Source organism: Ahaetulla prasina, chromosome 1 (assembly GCF_028640845.1).
Source record: "Ahaetulla prasina isolate Xishuangbanna chromosome 1, ASM2864084v1, whole genome shotgun sequence".
Classification (NCBI taxonomy): Eukaryota; Metazoa; Chordata; class Lepidosauria; order Squamata; family Colubridae; genus Ahaetulla; species Ahaetulla prasina.
The window spans coordinates 74822449-74839613 of NC_080539.1; the positions used below are offsets into that span (position 1 = coordinate 74822449).

The 17165-nt window shown below is 40.8% G+C and overlaps 1 protein-coding gene across 3 annotated transcripts in view; it reads right to left on the reverse strand.

Annotated features, from left to right (window-relative positions):
- Positions 1 to 16012, reverse strand: part of CDC42EP3 (CDC42 effector protein 3) — a 45104-nt gene extending 29092 nt beyond the window's left edge. Inside the window, exon 1 of one of the 3 annotated variants that reach the window (XM_058164329.1) lies at positions 15758 to 16012. The gene's annotated coding sequence lies outside the window, so the exon portion shown is untranslated. The other 2 variants (XM_058164337.1, XM_058164345.1) reach the window with 2 other exon arrangements.
- Positions 16013 to 17165: the final 1153 nt, after the last annotated feature.

Sequence of the window (17165 nt, forward strand, 5' to 3'; positions counted from 1 at the left end):
AGTTATTACATGCTTATACTCATATATATGCTTATATGTTATATAGTTGCTTCATGCTTATGCTTATGTATGCTGTTATGACAAATAAATAAATAAAAAAATAAGTTTAGAGCTTGTAAGGTGGCACAAAACTAGCATAGTCAAGAGTCTGAAAAAGATATCCAAGACCACACCATACCCATGTTGCTTGGACTTGTGCATTTGGTTATAAAATATCCTAGGGCAGGGGTCTGCCACCTTAAACGCTCAAAGACCATTTCGATCCGTTTCCACAGAAAACACCAGGAGCCATAAAACCTGGCTGGGCGGGCCAACCTGACATCACTCAATCCCACCCAGTCACATGACTCCCCTAGCATGCCTACCCATTAGGGCAGAGAACTGGCGTTAAAAAACACTGGGAACCACAAAACCCTTTTGACATCTCTTACTCTTCTCCCCTTCCTCTCTCCCCCTGTATCTCTCTTTCGCTATGTCTCTCTCTTGCCCTCTCTCCCACCTCTCTATATCTTTCTGTTTTCCTCTCTTCCTCCCTCTCTCTCTTGCCTGTGTATCTTTCTCTCTCTGTATCTGTGTGTATGTGTCTGTCTGTATCTGTGTGTGTGTCTGTCTGTTGTGTCTTGCCCGCTCTCGCAGCAGCCGGGGCCTTCTTATCTGCTCCCGAACATGGAGGAATGTATGCCTCCCGGCCCCAGTCCTGGCTCCATGCCCAGACAAGCTGAAGAGGAGGGGGCACCTCCCAGTCCCAGCCCTGGCTCCATGCCCAAGCAGGCTGCAGAGGAGGGAGCACCCCCCGGCCCCAGCCCTGGCTCCATGCCCAGGCAAACGGAGCAGCTAGACCCCTCCCCCTCCTCCACAGCATGTGAGCCTGAGGAAGGTTTATTTCCAACAGCTGCTGATTGGAGTGACCCTCGCATCAGAAGACTGGATAGGCGGAGGCAACAGAAGGAAGGGAGGGGCAGGCCTTAATGAGTGCTGAGTCATGGAGCCACACCCCATGGCCTATATAAAGGATCTGCTTTCTGGCAGTCTCTGAGTCAGGCAAAGTCGAACTTATCTTGCTGAAGTCACTTTCTGGTCTCCTGCCTGCTCTGAGGACTTTGCTAGGACTTTAGGCAGAGCTGCAGAGGCAAGCCTGATTCGGATTTCCCTGACCCGGCCGTCAGCGGAGGAGTGGGACACGACACTGTCTTTCTTTCTCTCCCTGTCTGTATATCTCTCTCCCCTTCTCTCTGTATCTGTCTGTCTTTCTGTGTGTTGTCTGTATTTCTCTCTCTCTCTCTCTCTCTGTCTGTATCTCTGTCTCTGTCTCTGTCTGTCTGTCTGTCGGAAAGCAGAGGCTGGGCCAACCTGGTGAGCTCTCCTTGGGGCTCTTCGCTACTCCTTTTCTTTTTTCTTGGCAATCCGGGCTGGCTGAGGAACAAGAACAAACCGTGGTGGAGGCTTCCCTGAAAATGACCCTCTTCCCCCTCCTTTCATGATCCCCTGGCTGGTTGTGGTAGGGCTGGAGGGCACACATGAGCGGGGAGACCCTCTTCAAGTGAGCGGCCAGGCTTGGCCAAAGTGCAGCAAAGGCGCATGGGGCGGGTAGGTTGACTGGCTGACAGATGAGCGTCTTTGGTGAGGGCACTCCGGCTTTCTCGAAGGCTGACCCTCGGGATGGGTGTACAACATTTGGCAGGGCCAGCCCCCTTTTCCCGCTGCCCTGAGCTTCTTAAAGCTGAATGCTGCGGGCCCATCCCCCTTTCTGTCATCCCTCTTTTTTTTTTCTTTTTTTTTTGTTTACATTTATACCCCGCCCTTCTCTGAAGACTCAGGGCGGCTTACAATGTATAAGGCAATAGTCTCATTCTATTTGTATATTTTTTTACAAAGTCAACTTATTGCCCCCCCAACAATCTGGGTCCTCATTTTACCTACCTTATAAAGGATGGAAGGCTGAGTCAACCTTGGGCCGGGCTCGAACCTGCAGTAATTGCAGGCTCTGTGTTTTTAATAACAGGCTTCTCTATTGCCTGAGCTATCCCGGCCCTCTTCATGGATCCCATTCCCACCCCATCAACCGTCGTGTTAGCGAGGCCGGCATCGGTCGCAGCCAGGTTGGGCCAGTGTCTCGGAGCGTAGAGCAGGTTGTGCATCTCCCCAAGCGACCGAGGCACACCCAGCACCAACAAGGGCTGGAAGAAGCGCCAGGAAGAGATGAGGCACCGGGTAATCACCCCCAGCCGCTTCTCCATCCCATGCTGTTGCCCTTACCTTCTCAGGCCAGGCAAGGAGTGACTGGGAGAGGAGAGCAAGGAGCGGGGCCAGCAAGTGGTGGGATCACTTGCCAGGGAGCCACAGCATGGGGACAAAAGAGCCACATGAGGTTCTGGAGCTGCGAGTTGCCGACACCCGTCCTAGGGATATAATGGCTGAATAGCAAATGGTAAATCTGAGAGGGTAGTGAGTAATTAATGAAGGCATTTGGGGGGGTATTCATTTCTTTGTTAAAGTAATTTTTCCACCTCTTATGCAACAGAATTCCAGAAAGGATGAGGATGATGCCAACACACAAGATAATGAGGTTGTATAAAAAGAAACAGGCACTGGAAAGTTCCCTCCTCCTTGCATTTAACTGAGTCCTACAGAAGGATCATTAGTGGAAAAACAGAAATGTGTGAGGAAAGATGTGAACACTTAGAGAATGAGTTTATTTTGCACTTTTTTTCCTTCATCATCATGACTATATCATTATTCATTATTATTTAAATATTATTTTATTAGTATTAATGCTATTGTTGTTAGTGTTCCAATGTGACACCGATGAAAATGTTATGCAGTACATTGAAAAAAAAATCTAAATACGTTAGTCCCTTTCAGCTGGCCCTTTCCAGGCCATTTTTCCTTTGGCACAGCTCTCATATTACCATCCCCAATGGGGCAGCCACATTTTCTTCCAACTCCTGTATCCCTAAATAGAAAAACTGCTCATGTTGTTATTTCACCCAAATGGGAGGGATGGCTGTCCTGAGACTGCCCTTTTTTTGGAATGAGGATTCTGTAAATATGCACCCAGTTTGGGGAAGAAATACCTCCAGTTCTTGTTGCAGCTGGAATTAGCAAAGTAGATGTTGCCCAAGACTTTTGTCTGTGATCTCTCCTCCCTTGACAACTCTTCCTTTTAGGGAGGGATCACCTTAAATCGACTAGGGCTGTGCCGATTCCTATGTGGTATCCAGTGTATTGGTAAATTGTATTCATGGGAAAAGGGGGCTCCATATAAATTCATTTATTATTTTAGGGGGATCATGGCACTGTAAAATTTGAGAGTAACTTGGTTAAGTGAACAGAATAAAATTACACATCATACAACATTCCATTCCCACCAGAAGATTGTAGTTTAAAGACTCTACTGCTGTTCTGAATACAATTACTGTGAATAGGAGCCATGAGCACAGTGAGATTAATTTGTAAGCAAACATGCATTTGATTGGCCTGTATGTCAATGTTAAAAGCTGATTAAACAAAAAAATACCATGGCAAATGGGAATTTTCCCAGGCATTTTAATGAAGTGACAATGCAGACAAATGTGAGAAATCTTTTTTAGGAATTGTTTTTTTTTAGAAAGAAACATTTTTAAAAATTTTTTTCCTAACCCCATATTATTTTCTTAAAAATTCATTTCATTTTTAATATTCAGTACATAGTAATATTTGACTTCTAATATAGTACTGAAAAGCAATAAGGTATTTCCAATTATGTAAATATTTGATCTTGAATATATCACATCAGGCAACTAGGTATAACTAGTAATTTTGGTAGATTCCCAAATGCAAAAAGATTTTCCTTTACTTTCAAGCCAAAATAAACTAGGCCAAAAACACTTGAGTATTTTCAGGAATTGACATTGACAACTGATGAAGCACTGAATTGTTTTGACATGTAATTCATGTAGCTAATCATTTCAGGACTAGATTTATGTTATTTAACTGAGTCAATTTACCATGGTAAACTCAGAAAAAGTTCCAGTCTTATTTGTTTCGTTTTTGCATGCTTGTTTTGTTGACTCCCCACTACGACTGCTGGAAACAGTCTGAATGAAGGCATATGATTTAACATTTTTAATGCATTTTAAATTAGCTGAGGTTAAGTGAGTTGAAATTAAATCTCTTCCAGTGATCTCTGTAGATCTGTTATGTTAATGTCCACTCTCTCATATATTTAGCTCAAATATATATTTGAGCTTTTTACATTTTTCAAGGAGACTCATTAATTTCATCGGATAGTATCCTGCAAGGTAGAGATTGAGATACAATAAACTACATCAAGAATTTCTTTTAAGGCACCTAGAAATAAACCACAGAACACTGCAAGAACATTATTCATGTATTGGAATTTATAATCCGTTAGGATTTCCTTGCCTTTGATGCCATGAGATAGAAAGTGGAATATGTGTTTAATAAAATAAGCGAAAGTTTAATAAGAGACATTTGTGATCATTTATCTATTCTATTGTAGCTATGCTCAGGTTAGAGTTAAGATTAGCTCAGCTTTGGCAAATAACATTATAAAGATAAATCTCTGTTTCTTTTACAAACTATTTAACCATTTATTTGAAGAGTTCATTGACTCATTTGAAATCAGGCAAAACTTTTTGTGAACATCATTCCTCAGACAAAGCACTACAGTTCAAGAACTAGCTTTTTTATTAACATGAGTCTTTATTAATAAAAAATAAGCTCATTTTATTAATGAGTTTACTTAACAACCATGGTTTTAAGATTTATTATTGTAAGCTGCCCAGTTACCGTGTGGTGAGATGGGAAGCCAATAAATTTTAGAAACATTATCTATCCATCCATCCGTCCATCCATCCATCTATCCTACCACTGCAAAAAAATGTAATAAATCAGGTTGAACATATGGGTGCCTCAATTTACAACCATCATGAGATATAACAACAATTCCAGGTTCTGTTATAGTTGTAAATCGAGGACAACCTGCATAACATTTTCTAATAGTTGGACCAGTCTGAAATAGAACGGTCCAACTATTCTCTGAATTGCATTATGTACCCTAAAATAGGTTGAAATAAGATTATTTAACAGAGTGAATTATTCAACTCAAGGGGCAGAAGTCTTCAAAGAATTATTCAAAGCATACAGAGAATTATTCAGAAGAATTATTCAAAGAGAGAGAAGTACTTTCAGGGATATATATTTATAAAGTACAGAAAATTATCTGTCACTATTACATTCTATATTTGACACTATAATTTTAATTGTATTTTCCAGCATATATTCCAGCTATATATTGCAATGTCAATATAAACATTATTAACTTCAGCATTAATTACAGGAATATTCTAAAGACAAAACAAGAGATACCAGTGCTATAATCAATAAAACAAGATAACTTTGCTTTTTACTATTTAAATCAGAGAACCTTTTAATACTTTATTAATCATTTATGTTTATGACAAGTTAGCATTATGTTGCTACCAGAGCAGCACAGGACAAAACTATTAGTATATTTAAATTTGTTACTCAAATGCTTTTTCAATATCTGGTCTATTGTGCCCAAATAATATGTTCCAGCATTTAATTCCTTAATTATTGGAGAACCTGTGTATTCATCTATGTATTCATGAACATAAATACATCCATGTAACTCTGAGTTTCCATGTATTTTTCTAGAATTGTAAGCTGCAGCCACCTATGGAAAACTCAACCATCTGTGGTCATTAGTTAGAGCACAGCTGAACTTCCACAGCAGCATATGAACCAGAAACCAATGCTATGCACCCAGTAACTATAGCTTTTTCAAATACTATTCTGGGCAATGAGAAAGTCATATTAGGAGACAGTGTTAATGCATACCCAAGTGTTAACAAGGAGTTATCTATGATTGTCTTATGCATGACAAGCAGTGTGCACAGAAGACAACTTATGCACACTCCATATGTGTTTGAACGGTAACATTAAGAATTCTTGGCCAATATGAGTCACCTCAGAAAGTTATAGTCCCAACAAATTTACCTGAAGCTGGGCTGAGGGATAAACGGTTGAAATAATGTGGATCTTATAACTGCAAACTAAAAAATTAACAACAGAATTATGGTAAATAAAAGTTCATCAGAAGGAAGAATATTCTTATCAAAGTCCTACATTGTTTCTCAATTGAAAACTTCCTGTTAGTATTATAATTTGAATTTAATAACAGTAAAAACCATTTCCAATTGGGAATTTAATTTACCATTGGTAGTACTGGCAGCAAGCTGTAGAATCATCTTATTACCTAGTTTCTGGATATCTGTAAGTAAAAACAGACACTTCACTTCGAATGGAATGCGAATCCCGAAAACTTTAGACAAAATAATAGTATGTTTCTGTCTACTAAAACGTCCCACCTCTAAGTTGTTTGCCCAGAGAATAAATTGAATTAAAGGCAGTTGGGATTCAAAGTTAAATCACATTATCTATTGTATTTAATTTGAGCTATTGGCAAAAGTAATCTCACTTTCATTACTTTATAAGTAACTCAAGGGAGCAAACATACATAATACTCTCTCCTCCTCCTTTTTTCCTCACAACACCCCTATCAGGTGGGCTGACAGAGAGTGATTAGTCTAGAATCACCCAGCTAGCTTTCATGCCTAAAGTGGGATTAAAAACTCACAGTCTGTATAATTTGTAGGCCAGCACCTTAACCAGTTACCAAGACTAGTCTAGTACAAGCCATCAATACATTTGCTCAGCTAACACTGTTATGGCAATACCCCAAACAAAATGCTGTACGACTCCCATTTATCCTTCCTTCCCTAGTATTCCTCACAAATCTATCTCCCAGGGGCTTTCAAGCCATCCAGAGCCATCACCAATCAAAGTCTTCCACACTGGGAGTTCATCCCCACGCACCATTCTTTCACTCCACAAAAGTTGCAGAGCATTTCTGGATTTCACCCAGAAAGCACATTCTAGCAACTCCCCATTTCTTCAATCTAATCTTATCTGGTCTGCTACTTTTTTCTTGGTCAGTTACTCTGTAATTCCAGATCCATGGAATTTACCCACCAAACTTCTGATGGTGGCTCCCAGTTCTTCCCTGCGCAGTTATCCATAGTCAACTATTTCCTTCAGTGACTTTAATTCTCAGTGCATCAACTTTGCCACAATTAATTCCACCAATGTCACCTGACCTAGCTCCAAGAATTGCCTGGCATTCTCTCATCCCTGGTTCTAGCAGTACTCCTCTTGCCACACCTCAGTGTGGTGGCAATACGTTTTCTTTGTAGTCCCCCAACCATTCTTGTTGGAGTTAAGCAGACCCCCACCTCTGGCCACTACACTGGTCAACAACAGAGGCTTGCAATTCACACTAGAACACATCTCAGGGGAATCAAGCAGCAAAGAGTGGGCCTCCCCAAAATAGATCACATATAAGCTCTCTTCTTTGAAATAAGTCTTGGTGTAGAAATTATTTAAGATTCCATAAAAGCCTTTTAAAGACATTCTAATACTCTTGGTCTGAGGTTTTCAGAGCTGACAAAATTCATGACATGAAATGAGTAAAAGGTAATTAGATTTCAGTATGGTACCAATTTCACACACTGAGATTAAGAGTTTATAACTGCTATTGCCTCTATAATTATAGAGAATAATATATGAAATTATGTTCGGTATGCATGTAAATCTGTGCTCCCAAAAGAGATATTTTCTTGGCAATGCAACACAGCCCTTGCCTTTTGATATTCCGTCTGTTACTAATATCTCTCTTACAGAAACAGTGAGAATATCCTGAAGTAAATTTTCTTAGCAAAAACAGCTTGGTCATTTATATCATATTACCCTACACAGAATAGTTTTACTAACCCTTAAAAGCTAATGAATGTTATTTCCTAAATATCAGGATATCCACAAACCTAAGCAGGCAATATAGAATTTCTACTATAATTAGAGGTTCACATTTTATAAATATGATTATGATCACAGCATAATAGAAACTAGAGAGTGAGTTTGGTGTAAAAGTTAAAGTATAAGGTTAGAAATGAGGAAACTATGAGTTCTAGTCCTGCTTTAGACATGAAGTAATTTATATCATATTACACAGTAATAGTTTTACTAGATGACTTTGGGTCAGTCACATACTCTCAATCATAGGAAGCAGGCAATGGCAAACCACTTCTGATATCTTACCAAGGAAACTGCAGGAACTTCCCTAGGAAATTTCCAAGAGTCAACACTGATTTGAACACACTCACACAAAATAGCACCAAAATCTAAAATACAAGTAAGTACTCTGAAATCCAAGGGATTTACTTGTTCCATATTAGACATGACATTGCAGAAAAAAATCCTATACTAAATAGTTTACTAAAACCTATCAAAGGAAAACCCTATAATATTGTTTTGTATCCACTGCTTACTGAGATTACACTCTTACATTGTATTTCTTTACTGATTGATTAATTATGTTTAGAAGATATCCATGTCTGCAATTTTGGGAATTCTTTGACACCTTCCTTGAATCAAGCTCCCTTTTTTTAAATCTCTGAAAGTACAAAGATAGCAATAAAGTTGGCAAAGAGGTAATTTGATTCACTTTAATCACATTTAAAATGGGCACTTCTACATTCCATTTAGCTAGGACTCCAGAAAGGATGGTGGAATTGTTCCATGTATTATATTGGAGTAATTAATTATAAAAAGGAAGAAAAACATTTTATAGCTGTCTCCCAAGTAGAATCTCTTCACAGAATTAACTCAACCATGGTTATTCAACTCAGCTTTCTAGATTTACATCGTATATAAAACCATAAACTAATCACAAGGAATAGATTTTCACAACTTGCTAGGCTAAAATATGATATACTATTGTGCTTTATATACACAAGTGAAAAGTCAGCTATAGCCTTATCAGATCTAACTGAGAAGTCTTAATTTCAGAAGACAATATAGTACCTAATCTAAATCAGGAAGAGTTTAAAAAAAACAAAGGAAATATAGGCAAAAAAAAAGTTGCCTCCCTAAACACATTTTAAAATTTGTTGGTTTTAATTAGCAAGGCAAGAGTTCTTAAGTAAATATGTGTTAGTAAGTTCATTTTAATTTTCTTGCTTTCATCACTGTTGTATTCCAGTACTTCCCAAACATGAAAACAATTATAAATTGCTTTACTCTTTCATCTCCTATTGTTATATGACAAATGTTGAGGAACCATGGAATGAATTATCGTTTCCTACCACCAAATAAGCAACTCAAAGAAGGAAAGAAAAACACTTTCATTTTTTCAAAGCTAATAAATCTCAGATTTTTGACATGTGCTGTAGTTAGTATGCATATTAAAGCTTTTACAGCATTTATTTATGAAATTTATACATTGCTGCAATTCAGTTGGACTGTAGTAGAACATAACCTTGAACTCTGGTTAAAGTACAGTATTTCAAGAAAATTCTACCCACAGCCTGGAGTTTGATCCTGATGGGGCTCAAGGTTGCCTCAGCCCATCCTTCCAAGATCAGTAAAATAAGGACCCAGATTGTTGGGGGCAATTTGCTGACTCTATAAACCACTTAGATAGGGCTGAAATGCACTATGAAGCGGTATATAACTCTAAATGCTACTATTGCAATTGCTATTGAGACAGCAGCAAATTTGAGTTACAAAGGCCCATTGACTACATTAGGCTTATTTTCTTCCATTCTGATGCTGAAAGTCATCCTCTTCAGCTCAGTTTGAAGTCAGCTCCACTATGAGTTAGGTCAGGGTCAGCAACCTGTGGCTCTGGAGCCACATGTGGCTCTTTCATCCCTCTGCTGCGGCTCCGTCACTCAAAATATGTGTCACAACTGCCAATGTGCAACACCCGCTGGCATACGATATATTGAGCTTTTCAACCCCCAGTAGGCCAACCATGGATAAATCCAAGAAAAGAAAAGTTTCAGAAGAAAACAGAACATTTAATTCAACTATATATGCTAGTTTTGTGGCCACTCAAGAAATAGTCAGGCACAGGAATGGTTTTGTGGCTCCTGATGTTTTCTTTTCTGTGGGAAACTGGTCCAAATGGCTCTTTGAGTGTTTAAGGTTGCAGACCCCTGAGTTAGGTCGACATGAAAGCTAGGACCACTCATTGCTCCAGATATAAGGCTCTCGTACAGCCCTCAATCCCTTTTCTTAGACTACTCTTACTATTTGTTAGGCTTTCAAGGCAGTAACACATAGCAGAATAATATACTAAGTTGTGTTCCTGCAACATGTTAACCAGTGGTGGGTTTCTACCAGTTCACACAAACTGATAGTGGCGGCTGCGGAAGACTCTGCCCACCCGCCCGGACATCATCACAGACGCTCTGCGTATGCGCAGAAGGTTCTGTGCATGTGCACGCTTACAGTTCCAAACTGGTAGCGAAGATAAGTGGAACCCACTACTGATATTGACCCATAATTAAATGAACCATGGTTTATAGTATTCAAGTAATCCAATTTTCTATATTTGTGCAATGCAAGCCATAAATTAACTACACAGACGAAGTTCATCCCCCATATTTGAATAAAAAGGTCATTAAGGATTCAGCATGAATACAGCCAATATAAAGTTTATAGCGGCATCTGTGGAGGTGAGGGTTGTCAAAATCTGTAGAAGGGAGGTAGATTCAATGGCACAATCTAAATAAACATCAACACTTTTCTACCTGTATTAATGTTACCTGCACATACAAAAGGGGCAGGGCTTCTATTGTGATGCTAAACATGTCATCTTTCAGACCACAGCCCCTGCCTTCCTGTGAACACCCTTGGTACTTTGTGATCATCCATATACAGCTTTCTTTATTTCAATGAATTATTTCTTGACGGAAGCCAACTTTTTTAATTGCTTTATCAAAACTTTTGTTCCTTTAATAATTCTGGTGATAGTCAATACTGGAATAAAAACAATGTACATTTGTCCCAAACATCTGTTCTTTGCTAGGGTTCACACAGTACACTATCATAGGATAGCATTTTTCAAACTGCTATCATGTATGGGACTCTCATTTTCAGAATTACAGCCACTGGCCACACTAATTGGGGATTTTTGGAGATATAGGTCTCAACCTATCTATATAGTGGGCACAAGCTGAGGAAGACCACTATGAGTTGTTTATAATGCTTTCCTATCTTCACAACTGCCATTCCTCTCTTTTTTAGGCCTAACTCAGGGGTGTCAAACTCGCAACCCGGGCCCAGAGGCATCATGTGCTGGCCACACCTACCCCCGTTTTAGCAAAGGGGGTGAAATCGTGACATGTCACGTAACGACAATGTGACACTGCGAGTTTGACACCCCTGGTTTAACTGATTAATGCATTAATCTACTGATTTTCTTCAAACCGATTGTATTGAGAATTATGGCACAGTATCTTGTGAACACTTGACAATTTTTACACTAAGCAAACATACTTAAACTCAGCATATAAAATGGCTAGAAGCGTATTTTAAATGGCTAGAAGTCTATAAAGATGAATAATTCCAATCAGTTCAGATGAGTATGGACAATGAAATTCTGCCAACTATTTTTTAAGAAGTTATTATTGCAACTTATTATGTTGCTTGAACATCAAATTAAATTTTGATTTTGCCCTTTCTGGTGGACAATGATGAATTATGGAATAGTAGATAAAACTAATAAAGCAGATCAAGTCTTGACCCACAAATACAATTGAATTGACATATTCCTTTAAGAGCAAAGAATGATCCATCTACCAGATGCATTATTGTTCCTACCCTCTGTTTTAATTGACAGCCTCCAATTCAGAGTCATTTGTATAAATGTGTTTGCCATCTCTATAAATGCAAGCCTAGCTACTAAATTGCAAGAACAGAGAGTGAATGTAGGGAAATTGCCATAGGCGATTGAATAAAATTAACCCATACTCTGACAGGATGACACTCTGACAATTTAATTGCTGCATCCCATCTATAATTAAATACTGCATCTAAAAGCAGCTACGAAGTTAGAAAAATATAGGGCTAAACCTAGATGCAAGAAAATCACAAACAGCTTTAAGAACACACATCATTATTTTTCAGATGACACAAAGTAAAATACTACAGATAAAAGTCTGTATGTTCCAACTCAATTAATATACGAGATTCAATAAACTGGGAATGAAGATCCTGTGACTCTCAGAAGTTGCTGAATTCCAGTTCCCCAAAGCCTCAGCTAAGGTCTAGTGCAGCAGTTCCCAAAGTGTGCCCTGGGAAACCCTGGGGGATATCAGATACTCTTTCCAGGGGTCTACAAAATCAAATAAATATGTTAACATTTATCAATTTTAATTTCTAATTCAGTAGTACAATAGTGGTAGATACAACCCATACAAACCAAAAATCAATCAGTGTTAAGCATGTAAAGGAGTTCTGAGAATGAAATAGGTAGGGATGTGATGTGATGTGATGGCTCAGTAGCTAAGATGCTGAGCTTGTTGATCAAAAGGTTGGCAGTTCAGTGGTTCGAATCCCTAGTGCTGCGTAACGGGGTGAGCTCCCGTTACTTGTCCCAGCTTCTGCCAACCTAGCAGTTCAAAAGCACGTAAAAAATGCAAGTAGAAAAATAGGGACCACCTTTGGTGGGAAGGAAACAGCGTTCCGTGCGCCTTTGCCATTTATTCATGCCAGCCACATGGTCATGAAGACGTCTTCAGACAGCGCTGGCTCTTCGGTTTTGAGACAGAGATGAGCACCGCCCCCTAGAGTCGGGAACAACTAGCATATACGTGCGAGGGTAACCTGTACCTTTTAAAGACATATGTATCCATTAGAAGGCACATGATGAACATTGTGATACAAGCTCAGCCTCAGCCTTTTATATGAATTGTTTCTAATGTTCATAAGGGATAGAAACTTGAATTACAATACTAATTTGGTCATTTTGATGAAACCATTGGATGCTGCGAATGACTCTTTCTGGAGTGTCACAAGTCCCTATCCTTAATGTTCAGGGCCTAGCACTCTTATATAACAGTGATAAGAAACCTGTGACCTCCTAAGTATTTCTTTCATTACTGCCCAAGCTACCTCTAGATTTCTGTATTTGCGGTAAGACCAACTTCATTCTTACACTAGTCCAATTATGGGGTTCAAGCGCACCCTTTATTTACCACATTGGTAATACGAAGTTGCCAAGGTCATGCCTCTAATGCTCAAGCCTCACCTGTGGGATTATACTTCTCAAGAAACTTTCCAAAATTTCAAATCAGATGTCTTCTGGCAGTAGCACAAATTAGGCTTTATGGGTCTTGAACAGCTATTTATTTTATTAATTACATTTATATGACCATCCATGATCCATCCCACAAGAAGCAACTCCGGGTGGTATTTGCAATACCGTAATGCATGATCACTGAGTAGAACCTCTTTGTCTAGAAGCAGAATAGCTATCTATTCATGAGCTTTCCAGGAGTATCTATCTGAGTCAAGCTGAAGCCAGAACATTGGGCCCAAAAGACACTTCTGTTTCATGAGTGCCTCTTGACCATTAGGTCCACTTGCAAATATGTAGACAGCAAAGATAAAGCCTTCATCTTAGCTCATGCAGATTTTACATTGATATTTAAGGACAAATGAATCCAAACTTCACTTTTTGAAATGCCCGTAAGTAACAGCTGAAAATACAAACAGAAGAAATATCCTTACTACGAAGCTAGAAGCTCGTGAAAAGAACAGTGAGCAGAATTCAGCTAAGGCAATACCCCCTTTCACTTCAAACTTCCTTTCAAATTGATATCCACCTTCATAGCAGGGTTGAAAAAATATATGGCAGCTCCTTTAGCTGAAGAAATATGGTATCTCTCTAGGTTTATAAGCTCTGAGTTTTATCTTACAGGATTTGGACCATGTGCTCACTTTCAGTTTTCTGTGCTCTCTGTCCTTTCCTTTGAGGCAGTTAAGGTCACAGCTGCTTGACTATACAATAATCCAGTGTTTGAGCAGACATTTATTTTTAAACTTGTCCACCCAGAAATCCAGAGTTAAAAAAAGAAAGAGGGCAAAAAGAACACTCTTTCAAAAGTTACAGTGTGGATTTTTAAAAAAATTCAATAAAATATTTTTGAAGGAAAGAATTGTAATGTAGTTTTGCAAGGAATATCTAGTTGGCAAGTGAGGTCAGGAGACAAAGCTAACCCTGTTTTTTTCCCCTACCCAGACGCTTAAAAAATAAGAATTCCACATCAATCCAATATCTCCATGCTGTGAGAATGGAACAAACCTAAGGAAAAAGTATAATATTCCAAGAAACTGCAGAACTGTACAACAATGGCCTCATGCCTGATATCTTTCAAATGCATCAATGGCTTTGACCATTGGAAGAGGATTAAAATGTCCAAAACGGGGATGAAGATGTTCACTTGGGGCTCTTAGTAAACTTTATTATAACATTCATATTTGTTCTTTATTACGGAAAGGCAGTCGTGCTGCAGTGAGACCTGTCAACCAACATAGTAAGCATGTTTCTCTGTAGAGCATAAATGCTGATCTCCAGCACTTTCCAGCATAGTGGCTGGTAACTAATTTACAGATATATTACTAAGCTAAGTTTCATTCCCCAATCAAGGTTTGCTGAGCTATGGCTTGGTTCGCACAGAATTCTAAACATCAATTTCTTGTCCAACATTGTTATTAAGCTCATGCATCATGAGAGGCAAAAATAAAGCCCATCCTATTATGGCTCAATGTAATATATCTTTCCCAAGCTGAAAGCTACCCTAGATGATTTTAATCAGTCTCTTTCAGATTAAACTCTTAACTAAGCTCACCAAATTTTCAAATAAGATAGCATGGACAATACATATTGCCTCAGGCTCTTTATCTCCTAGTTAGTCACTGATTTTATTTTCATCTTTTTTTCCTGGATACCATCAGCTGTCACAAGTCATTATAAATCTGGATGTGAAAAGTGCATGCACATTAGCTCCACATAAGGAAGGGAAGTGCGGTTTGGAAAACTACACACATGAACACAATATCAGATCTCCCCATCAGGCTGTTAACAGATAGCTTAGCCATTCCCAACCACGTGCCCTCTACGGCTAAAAATCAAAGACGCTAAAAAAAAAACCCCAAACGAGGAAAGCACATTCTGGCAATACTTCTGTCCATAGCAATCTATGCAAAATTCGTGCTTATTCTGCCCCTCACTTTCCACACCTCAGCCTCCCCCTTTGCTCTGGTGTCTCCTCAGCTAATTACTAACTCGTTTCCCCACGACCACCACCACCCCAGCCGATTCCTTGCAACATGCCCAACGTCGGAATCCACCGATCTCGCACACAAAGCAACCTCCATCCTTACAAGCACTGGGCGGCTCCCGGCGCCCTCCTCGTTCTCGGTTGCACACGCCAAGAAATGTGGGTTGTCAAAAAGCATATCCTACCAGGCCGGATTGAGGGGTGAGGGGCGGAGGAAAGAGAACCCGCCTGGTCCTCGTCCCTCCCAGCCAGTCAATTCAGCGCCTTGCCATGTCTTGAACCCGTTTGCGGTGGGCGCGCGCGACCTGCGAAGCCCCTACCCGTTCTCTCTCTCTCTCTCTCTCTCTCTCTCTCTGTCGGTTGAACTACAGCCGTGCGGCAACAGCAAAGCGGCGGGCAAATATATATATGGATGGATATATATATATATATACATCCAAGGGACAGTCGCGCTTTGCAAAGAGAGCCAGTTGCACCAATCCGGCGAAAGCAGCAGCTCCAGCAGCTGCAGAGGCGGCGACGGGAGGAGCGCCCAAGCAACTTACAGGCTCCGCCGAAGCGCAAGGATTCCGCTCCGCTCTCCCTCAACCTCTCGCTTCCTCGAGCGCGGGCGCGCGCGCAGATGCCGAGGTCGCGCTCACACTCCTGCACGCGCCGGCTCAGCAGCAGCAACTGCAACAGCGGCGGAGGCGGCAGCTGCCACCCGGAGGCAGGCAGAGACGGCGGCAGCAGCAGCAGATGGTTGGGGCTCGGAGGCGCCTCTCCTGTGTTTCAAGGCGGCCGCAGCACCTGTGACCGCTTGTCACCTAGGAGCGCCCGCCTTCAGCGGCGCTTTCTCCTCCTCCTCACTCTCTCTCCTCCCTTCACTCTCTAGTAGCTGCGTCGCCCCCTGACGGGGAAACTGTTCGGTGTCGACGCCAGCCTTAGCCAGAAAAGAGAAGGGGAGACGAGGCGGCGGCGGCGGCAGGCTTGCGAAGGCAGTCGCCTCTTCTCGCCTCGTCAGCAAGAGCAGCCCCGCAGAAGGAACCGAGGTTCCGGCCTTTGTTAGAGAGGCAGGTCGGCTCAGATGGCAGCAGGCGGAGGCGCTGCCTCCGCTTGCCTGAGGAGCGAATGGCGTGGGCTGGGGGTTGTGTGGAGGCAGAGGGAGGACGACGACCCCGGGACCGCGCTACTACAGGACTGAATGGCCAGAGACGGAGTGACGTCACTGGGTTCTGAAGTCTTTACTTCTGGACGAACTGGGCTGGAAGGAGACCTTGAGGATCCTGCTAGGGAAAGTAGAATAGAATAGCAGCTTCTAATCTCGTTGGAAATTGCCTCTTAACTACTTCTACACTAGAGGTGGGTTTCAGCAGGTTCTGACCAGTTCTGGAGAACCAGTAGCGGAAATTTTGAGTAGTTCAGAGAACCCATAGTAAAAATTCTGACTGGCCCCACTGCCATCTATTCTCTGCCTTCCAAGTCCCAGCTGATTGGAAAGAAATGGGGATTTTGCAGTATCCATCCCCTGGAGTGGGGTGGGAATGGAGATTTTATAGTATCCTTTTCCTGCCACACCCACTAAGCCACACCCACAGAACTGGTAGTAAAAAAAATTGAAACCCACCACTGTTCTACACTATTAGAAACCTTCACACCAACAAGTTTGAGAAAATGAGTATGGAATGGTATGGAATAATTGAGTTAGAAGGGATCTAGGAGGTCTTCTAGTCCATCCATATACCATTTCAGATATATCCATCCATATACCATTTCAGACAAATGGTTTTCCAGTCTCTTCTTAGAAACATCCAGTGTTGGAACATTCACAACTTTGGGAGGCAAGTTGTTCCACTGGTTAATTGTTCTAACTAACAGGAAATTTCTCCTTAGTTCTAGGTTGCTTCTCTCCTTGATTAGTTTCCATCCATTGCTTCTTGTTCTGCCTTCAAGTGCTTTGGAAAATAGCTTGAC